The sequence below is a fragment of the Canis lupus genome, chromosome 19 (assembly GCF_003254725.2).
Source record: "Canis lupus dingo isolate Sandy chromosome 19, ASM325472v2, whole genome shotgun sequence".
Lineage (NCBI taxonomy): Eukaryota > Metazoa > Chordata > Mammalia > Carnivora > Canidae > Canis > Canis lupus.
Genome location: NC_064261.1, coordinates 45,674,714 through 45,685,005, shown reverse-complemented (window position 1 = coordinate 45,685,005; position 10,292 = coordinate 45,674,714).

Below are 10,292 nucleotides of genomic sequence, written 5' to 3'. Positions count from 1 at the left end.
TCATACCCTTGTGTGATGATTTGTTAGCAGTATTCACAAGATTCAGCATATTGTCAGATTCACAGCTATGACATATTAGAGTGAAGGATTTATTCAGCAAAGGGAACGTTGCATGGAGTAAAATCCAGAGAAAATCAGGTGCAGCTCTTGAGGAAGAGTCCTCTCCCTGTGGAATCACACACTGAGAGCTCAATTCCTCAGGCAACCTGTTATGATAAAAAGTGTGGAGAGTTTTCTACCATGGAACCTCCTTAGAGACTCATCACCCAGTTTTTCTTATTGGCAACTGGTCATGTAAGCATTTCTGCTGGGCATGTACTAAAATTCCAGAGTTCCTTCCTCCCCCCAAAAAAACCAAGTGTTCAGTATAGACATACTGTTTACATAGTTTGGGCACATAGAGACATTCTTATTAGAGAAAATCAGGTTCCCAGACATCAGGAGGGGCCAGTCTTACATGCTAATTCTTTTAAGGATAACAATATCAGGGCTGGTATGTTAATCCTTTCTTTTAAAAGCATGTACATAGTTCAAGTTATATTTTTGTGACCATTCTGCCTATCTGTCTTTTGATTGTTGTATTTAGATCATTTACATTTAAGATAATTATTGATATGATAGAGTTACAATCTGCTATTTTATTTGCTTACTACTTATTTCTTCTGGTTCCCATTTCTGGGTTATTCTTTTCTTGCTTTACCATGGGGTTGTAGGGATATTTTTTAAGATTCCACCTTGATTTATATGAAATGTGTTTGAGAGTATCGTTTTCACAGTCGTTGTTTGGTGTATTTAAACACATATGTATGACTTACAACAGGCCACTGACATCAACATTTCACCAGTTTAAGATAAGTGTGGAAGTCTCACTTCCATTTAGGTCCCACTTTTTATTTTTATTTTATTTTTTAAAATTTTTATTTATTTATGATAGTCACAGAGAGAGAGAGAGAGAGAGAGAGAGGCAGAGACACAGGCAGATGGAGAAGCAGGCTCCATGCACTGGGAGCCCAACGTGGGATTCAATCCCGGGTCTCCAGGATCGCGCCCTGGGCCAAAGACAGGCGCCAAACCGCTGCGCCACCCAGGGATCCCTAGGTCCCACTTTTAAATATCATTGACTTGAATATGAGATGGTGTTATAATTTTTGTTTCAATATCATATATGATTTTTAAAACTTAGGAGAAAAAGAATGGCTTATTGTATGTACCCCTATTTCCTCTCTTCCCACTGCTCCTTCTCCCTACCTGACGTTCCATCATTCCTTTTTATTGTTTCCTTTCTGTTTGAAGAACTTCATTTAGCCAATCTGTAGGATAGCTCTGCTAGTGGCAAATTTAGTTTTGTTTTAGAATGTTTGATGTCCTCTTTATTCTTAAAGGATAGTTTTGCCAGGTATTATAATATTAGTAACTGCTGTCTTTTTCCTTCAGCACTTAGAAAATATTGTGCCACTTTCCTCTGGACTCCACAGATGAGATGAGAAATCCACTCCAAATTCATGTTCCATATGGATAATGTTCCATCCATCTTGGCTATTTCCAATATTTTTTTTCCTTTTTTTTAGTTTTCAAAAGCTTAATTATGATGTGTCTTGATATGGATTTCTTTGGGCTTCCCTATGTAAAACTTGTTCAGCTTCTTATTTTAAGTTTGTCTTTAATCAAATTTGGGAAGTTTTCAGCCATTGTTTTTGTTTAATGTTCTTTCAGTCCCAATTTCTTTCTTCTGGAGGCGCGGGACGGGGCAAGATGGCAGAGGAGTAGGGTCCTCAACTCACCGGGCCCCACAACTTACCTGGATAATTTTCAAACTACGCTGAACGCCTACAAATTTGACCTGAGATGTAAAGAGAGAACAGCTAGAACACTTCAAAGAAAAGGGCTTTTACTTCTAACAAGGTAGGAAGGTGGAAAAAATAAAATAAAAAAGACCTGCAAGGAGCCAGGCTAAGGGGAGTGGTGAGAGCCCCTGGATCAGGAAAGCTCAGCTCAGGGGAAGCGGGGACTTTAAAAAATCTGCACCAGATTCTTCCCGGATGGAAAGGCGCTCAGCAGGGAAACCGAGCAGGATCGCAGGAGGGGCAGGGAACCCTCCAGATTCCTGGGGTCACTAATAGAGGAGGAGCATCTGGGGGGAGAGTGCAACCACACTGTGGCTGACTTTGCATCTGAATGCAACTGAATACACATTCTTCTCAAGTGCACATGTAATTTTCTCCAGAATTGACCACATACTGGGTCACAAATCCTATTTCTTCCAATACCAAAAGATTGGGATTATCCTCTGCATATTTTCAGACCATAATGCTTTGATACTAGAACTCAATCACAAGAAGAAATTTGGAAGAAACCTAAACACGTGGAGATTAAAGAGCATCCTGCTAAAAGATGAATGGGTCAACCAGGAAATTAGAGAATTAAAAAGATTCCTGGAAACTAATGAAAATGAAGATCCAACTGTTCAAAATCTTTAGGATACAGCAAAAGCAGTCCTAACAGGGAAATACTTCACAATATAAGCATCCCTCAAAAAATTGGAAAAAACTCAAATACACAAGCTAAACTCACACCTAAAGGAACTGAAGAAAGAACAACAAATAAAACCTACACCAAGCAGCTATACACCAATAAATTAGGCAAACTAGAAGAAATGGATACATTTCTGAGAAACCACAAACTACCAAAACTGGAACAGGAAGAAATAGAAAACAGGCTGATAACCAAGGAGGAAATTGAAGCAGTCATCCAAAACCTCCCAAGACACAATAGTCCAGGGCCAGAGGGCTTCCCAGGGGAATTCTATCAAACGTTTAATGAAGAAACACTACCTATTCTACTAAAGCTGTTCTGCAGGATAGAAAGGGACGGGACACATCCAAACTCGTTTTGTGAAGTCAGCATCACCTTAATTCCAAAGCCACACAAATACTCCAACAAAAAGGAGAATTATAGACCAATATCCCTGAAGAACACAGATGCAAAAATTATCAACGAGATACTAGCCAATAGGATCCAACAGTACATTAAGATTATTCGCCATGACCAAGTGGGATTTATCCCCAGGATGAAAGGCTGGTTCAACACTTATAAAGCAATCAATGTGATAGATCATATCAACAAAGGAAAAAACAAGAACCATATGATCCTCTCAATCAATTCAGAGGAAGCATTTGACAAAATACACCATCCATTCCTGATCAAAACTCTCCAGAATGTACAGATAGAGGGAACATTCCACAGTATCTTAAAAGCCATCTACGAAAAGCCCACACCAAATATCATTCTCAATGGGGAAACACGGGGAGCCTTTCCCCTAAGATCAGGAACACGACAGGGATGTCCACTCTCACCACTGCTATTCAACATTGTATTAGAAGTCCTAGCCTCAGCAATCAGACAACAAAAATAAATAAAAGGCATTCAAATTGGCAAAGAAGAAGTCGAACTCTCCCTTGTCACAGATGACATAGAAAACTCAAAAGACTCCACCCCAAGATTGCTAGAACTTATACAGCAATTTGGCAGTGTGGCAGGATACAAAATCAATGCCCAGAAATCAGTGGCATTTCTATACACTAACAATGAGACTGAAGAAAGAGAAATTAAAGAGTCAATCCCATTTACTATTGCACCCAAAAGCATAAGATACCTAGGAACAAACCTAACCAAGGAGGTAAAGGATCTATACTCTAAAAACTACAGAACACTTCTGAAAGAAATTGAGGAAGACACAAAGAGATGGAAAAATATTCCATGCTCATGGATTGGCAGAATTAATATCGTGAAAATGTCAATGCTACCCAGGGCAATTTACATGTTCAATGCAATCCTTATCAAAATACCACGGACTTTCTTCAGAGAGCTGGAACAAATCATCTTAAGATTTGTGTGGAATCAGAAAAGACCCCAAATAGCCAGGGGAATATTGAAAAAGAAAACCAGAGCCAGGGGCATCACAATGCTGGATTTCAAGCTGTACTACAAAGCTGTGATCATTAAGACAGTGGTGCTAGCACAAAAACAGACACATAGATCAATGGAAAAGAATAGAGAATCCAGAAATGGGCCCTCAACTCTATGGTCAACTAATATTCGACAAAGCAGGAAAGACTATCCATTGGAAGAAAGACAGTCTCTTCAATAAATGGTGCTGGGAAAATTGGACATCCACATGCAGAAGAATGAAACTAGACCACTCTCTTGCACCAGACACAAAGATAAACTCAAAATGGATGAAAGATCTAAATGTGAGACAAGATTCCATCAAAATCCTAGAGGAGAACACAGGCAACACCCTTTTTGAACTCGGCCACAGTAACTTCTTGCAAGATACATCCAGGAAGGCAAAAGAAACAAAAGCAAAAAGGAACTATTGGGACTTCATCAAGATAAGAAGCTTTTGCACAGCAAAGGATACAGTCAACAAAACTAAAAGACAACCTACAGGATGGGAGAAGATATTTGCAAATGACATATCAGATAAAGGGCTAGTTTCCAAGATCTATAAAGAACTTCTTAAACTCAACACCAAAGAAACAAACAATCCAATCATAAAATGGGCAGAAGACATGAACAGACACTTCACCAAGGAAGACATAGACATGGCCAACAAGCACATGAGAAAATGCTCCTCATCACCTGCCTTCAGGGAAATGCAAATCAAAACCACAATGAGATACCACCTCATACCAGTGAGGATGGTGAAAATTGACAAGACAGGAAACAACAAATGCTGGAGAGAATGCGGAGAAAGGGGAACCTTCTTGTACTGTTGGTGGGAATGTGAACTGGTGCAGCCACTCTGGAAAACTGTGTGGAGGTTCCTCAAAGAGTTAAAAATAAAAAAATAAAAAAAAAAAGAGTTAAAAATAGAGCTACCCCATGACCCAGCAACTGCACTGCTGGGGATTTACCCCAAAGATACAGATGCAATGAAACGCCGGGACACCTGCACCCCGATGTTTATAGCAGCAATGGCCACAGTAGCCAAACTGTGGAAGGAGCCTTGGTGTCCATCGAAAGATGATGGATAAAGAAGATGTGGTCTCTGTATACAATGGAATATTACTCAGCCATTAGAAACGACGAATACCCACCATTTGCTTTGACATGGATGGAACTGGAGGGTATTATGCTGAGTGAAGTAAGTCAGTTGGAGAAGGACAAACATTACATGGTCTCATTCATTTGAGGAATATAAAAAATAGTGAAGGGGAATAAAGGGGGAAAGGAGAGACAATGAGTTGGAATATCAGAGAGGGAGACAGAACATGAGAGACTCCTAACTCTGGGAAATGAACAAGGGGTAGCAGATGGGGAGGTGGGTGGGGGTCTGGAGTGACTGGGTGATGCGCATTGGGGGGGGCACTTGATGGGATGAGCACTGGGTGTTATGCTATATGTTGGCAAATTGAACTCCGATAAAAAATATACAAAAATAAATAAATAGGGCAGCCTCAGTGGCTCAGTGGTTTATCACCACCTTCAGTCCAGGTTGTGATCTTGGAGACCCGGGATCGAGTCCCACATCGGGCTCCTTGCATGGAGTCTGCTTATCCCTCTGCCTGTGTCTCTGCCTCTCTCTTTCTCTCTCTCTGTCTGTAATAAATTAATAAAATAAAATCTTTTAAAAAATTTAAAAATAAATAAATAAATAAATAAATAAGTAAACAAACAAACTTAAAAAAAATTTCTTTCTCCTCTTCTTCTGGGATTCCAATGATACAAATATTGGGCCTTTTGTCATATTTCACAGATCCCTGAGTCTCTGCTCATTTTTGTTGCTGTTGTTTCTGCTTATTTTTTATTTTTCAGATTGCACCAATTATATCATTCACTCACATTATTCTTGGTTATCTCTACAATTGAGCCCATCCAAGATTTTTTTACCCTGTTATTATATTTTTTAGTTTTACAATTTCAATTTGGTTTATTTTTATGACTTCTACTTCTTTGTTGAGGTTTCCTATTTTTTAATTTGTTTCAAGGTTTTTGTAATTGTCTGTTGAAATATTTTTATATGACAGCTGCCTTAAAAGTCTTATCAGCTAATTCCAACATATGATTTATTTTGGTGTTGGCATCGGTTGACTCTTTTTTTATTCAAGTTATATTTTCTTGGTTCTTGCTACAATGGGTGATTTTTATTGTATCCTAGACATTTTGTCTCTCATGTTAGGAGAAACTGGGTTGTATCTGTAACGGTTGTAAAATCTGTAACAGTTTTTCTTAATTTTAGTGGAATGATTTAGCACATGAGGCTTGGCCTATATTTGTAGGCTACGGTACCAATGTCATTTTAATTATCAGAGCCTTTGTGGTATTATTTTGATCAATCTGATTCAGCTGTTGATAGAGTGGCTCCAGGCTGTTTCCTGTTGGTGTTGCCTCAGGGTGGAAGGAGTTTCCTTAGTCCTGGCTGCCAGGTATCTCTCAGCAGGGAGGGCGTAGTGGGACTGCCCTATGGAGGTTGTCTGCTGCCTGGTATTTCTGGATGGCAGAAGAAAGTCTTGTGCCTACAGAGACTTAGGTGCTTCTCAGACTGAGCCCCTTGTTAGAGCTGGTCCTTTGCCCCACTAAACCAACCCAGAGCCTCTTTCAGAGAGGAAGAATCTGGTCCCATTGAAGCAAAGACTCCCTGGACCAAGCTGCTTGTTGTGGCTACATCCATTTTCCCAGTTCTAGCTGCCCATTCCCTATTACTGGGCAGGGGAGTAAGTGTGGGTACAGCTGAAACAATGAGGCTTCCTGGACCAGGCCACCTGCTGTTTACTGGCTCTTTTGCCATCTCTGGTTGCCCTGTAGGTCATCTCTTGGTAGACATGGGGAGTTTCAGGCCTCGTGGGAAGTGAGAGTACCTCTCCTGGCTGTTTATATCTGGCAGGGTTTCCAACTGACTCTCTTTTCTAGTAGTATCAAACTTCCCTGCTTTTGTCAAAGGGAATTCTGTTGGGGGAGAAACGACCTGCCTTCTGTTGCCAGTTTAGGATTTGGGAAATGCTGGATCTGGGTGGCTTTCTTCTGTTGGGTGGGGAAAACCAGATGCCTTGCTGCTGCTGTGTTTTTTCCCCCAGTCCCGGTGTCCTTCTTACCACCCTTCAGAGTTCTTTGGTTGTGTCTTGTACCATTTCCAGGGTATATAGTTGTCCTTAGAGGAGAAATGCAGGGAAAAACCATTTTACACTGTCTTGTCCAGATTAGAAGTATCTTTTTTTAAAAAGACTTTTTAATTTGTATTTATTCATGAGAGACACAGAGAGAGGCAGAGACATAGGCAGAGGGAGGAGAAGCAACCTCCATACAGGGATCCTGATGCGAGACTCAATCCCAGGACTCTGGGATCATACCCTGAGCTGAAGGCAGGCACTCAACCACCAAGCCACCCAGGCATTCCCAGATTAGAAGTATCTTAATTGATTTCTTAGTATGTATTGATATATAATAGTTCAGAAAAATCATCTTGTACAAAAGTAGTTGAATGATATTTTAGGGAAGTAAATTAAAAAAATTTTAACTATGACCTGTTTTAAACCTAATATAGTATTATTATTATTTTTGAGTTCACATAGTTCTCTAGCACCTTCCAATACTTTCTTGGATTAAAATTTGATATTGAAATAATAATAACAACTATCACTTTTACAAAACTCATGCAGGTAAATAATGTTTTTCTTTTTGATAGAGGAAAAAGCTGAGCCCCAGAGAGATACACTGAATGCCAGGAATGTGAGGCTAGATAGTGCCGTCATGGACAGAGACTCAAGTTTAGACCTGTAGTTTAATAAATTGTTTCTTTTCTTATATTCCAATTTTATGAGTTTATTTTTTTTTAATTTTTTTTTAATTTTTTTTAATTTTTATTTATTTATCATAGTCACAGAGAGAGAGAGAGAGGCAGAGACATAGGCAGAGGGAGAAGCAGGCTCCATGCACCGGGAGCCCGATGTGGGATTCAATCCCAGGTCTCCAGGATCGCGCCCTGGGCCAAAGGTAGGCACTAAACCGCTGCGCCACCCAGGGGTCCCCAATTTTATGAGTTTAGACTCAGCCTTCTAAAATTCTATACAGTTTTATAAGAAAATGTTCACTTGGAAATCCTCAATATGCATGAGTTTGGTTGCTTATTTTTAATTAAATCTATTCAGGGGAAATATGAACCTATAAAATGTGGTTTGAAGTCTGACTTTTCACGTATCCAGGTTTCTCCATTTATTAACAATAAAACCTTGGATAAATTATCTTATCTTTCTGATTCTCAATTTTCTCATCTATAAATTGAACTTAATAATCTTCACTTCATCATGCCATTTGTTGTAGTGATAGTGTAGTGACAGAAAAACATTGCAAAACACCTAGAATGATTTCTGACCCATAAAAGGTACTTAATAATGATATATTATTGTTATTATTATTTTATTGCTATTGATATATGGTGATGATAAGAATGGTGAAGATGAATAGGGAAAGGAGGAGAAAGAAAAATATTGAGGCATAGAAAGGAAATAATCTAGCCTAACAAATCAGCTACAGCTAATTGTATTAGTGTGGATGAGAGATATGAGAAAATTGGAATACATAATGAAAAAAAGTATAGGTTAAAATGAATGAAGCAAAGAAAATAAATATAATTTTGTAGAGTCAAATCAAATTTTTCTCATCAGCATTCACTTTCCATGTAAAGGCAGAAAATGGAAAATCATATTGGGAATTCAAGAGGGAAGGGAAAGTATGAGTTGAACATATTTACAATATTCACAAATTCTTATAAACAACTAGTTAGAGGCTAAGAATGGATCACTGGCTCAGTTTTACCATTGTAGAAATTTCATACACATTCTGTTAAGGTTTTGAAATATCAAAATCACCACCATCTTGAAAGAGCTGAAACATTTTAACAATATTTCCATAAAATAAGGAGCAGAAATTTATATGCCAATGGTAAATATAAATGGGTAAAATAACACCCAAAATCTGTGGCTTCTGCCATAGACCATATGCAACATAGCATATGACATATGACACATAGCAGGAATTAAACAGAACTTTAGAAATTATCTAATCTGCTCAGGGTCCTGAGATGAAGCACCATACTATGCTTAGCAGGAAGTCCAGTCAAAGTTTCTCTTTCTGCTCCTCTCCCTGCTTTTTCACTCTCTCAAATAAATAAATCTTTTTAAAAAAGAAATCATCTGATCTAAGTGAAATTATTTTACTAATAAGGAAACTGAGGTTAAAAATGCAGAGGATGAAAAATGTGGCATTTCCAATTGTTAAATTATAAATTGTTAAATTATAAATTGCTAAGGAAAAAGGGAAATAAAACAAAGCAGTTCACCTTATTTCCAGAATTAGGTCCACTGGTAATATGAATTACAGAAGCATATTTGAAGTACTGGTAGTACAGCTGTTCCAATCATGCTGATACAGATATTCTGAAAGTAGTTTGTAAATAAAATCTGCTCTAAAATGTAATGAAACTTTCCCCGGGATATTTCAACGTTAAAACAAGTCAGTAAACAAACAAAAGTACTTTGTAGTTAACCTCTTCATGAAGTAAATAACTATTTCATAATGTAGCAAATAAATTCTAAATGATCTCTTTAAAATTTTAATTTTCATATTTAATGAATAAGTATGTGCCTGGTGTGTGCAATATATGCTTGGACATGGAATATGTATACTAGTACATGGTTCTACTACATAAGAAAGCAGTTTAACAACTAGTGAAACAGACATATCATTATGTTTAAGAATAATGTTTAACCCTTACACCATTTCCATGACATTTTCATAAGAGAGAATAAAAGAAATGCTAAGATTATACTGAAGACATAGTGAATGCTAAAAGGCTTTCCAAAGGAGTTGATTTCTAAATATGGTATAAAGAATAAGTATAGATTAGGTGATGGAGACAGAGGACGAGAAAGATGTTTCAGATATGAGCAAAAGTACAGAGGTATAGAGTAATTGTGTAAATACCCTAATAAATGATCAAGATGGTGAGAACTCAGGGTTTAGGGGAATGGAAGGATACTGATAATCTGAGATAATGCTAAAATTCTAGGCTGGAACCAGTAAAGTGTTTGATTTCATTTTTAGGAGCTAAGGTTTATACTAGATACAAAGAAAAGTCAAAGATAGTTTGTAAGGAAGAAATGGCAATCTGATTTTTGGTTTTGGAGGACAGCTGATAGCTACATGATGGATTGATGTGAGAGGATTAGAAATTGAAGACAAGTCCATTTTGAATTTTGCAAGACAATTCAGAAATGATTCCAAAAATAATAAGG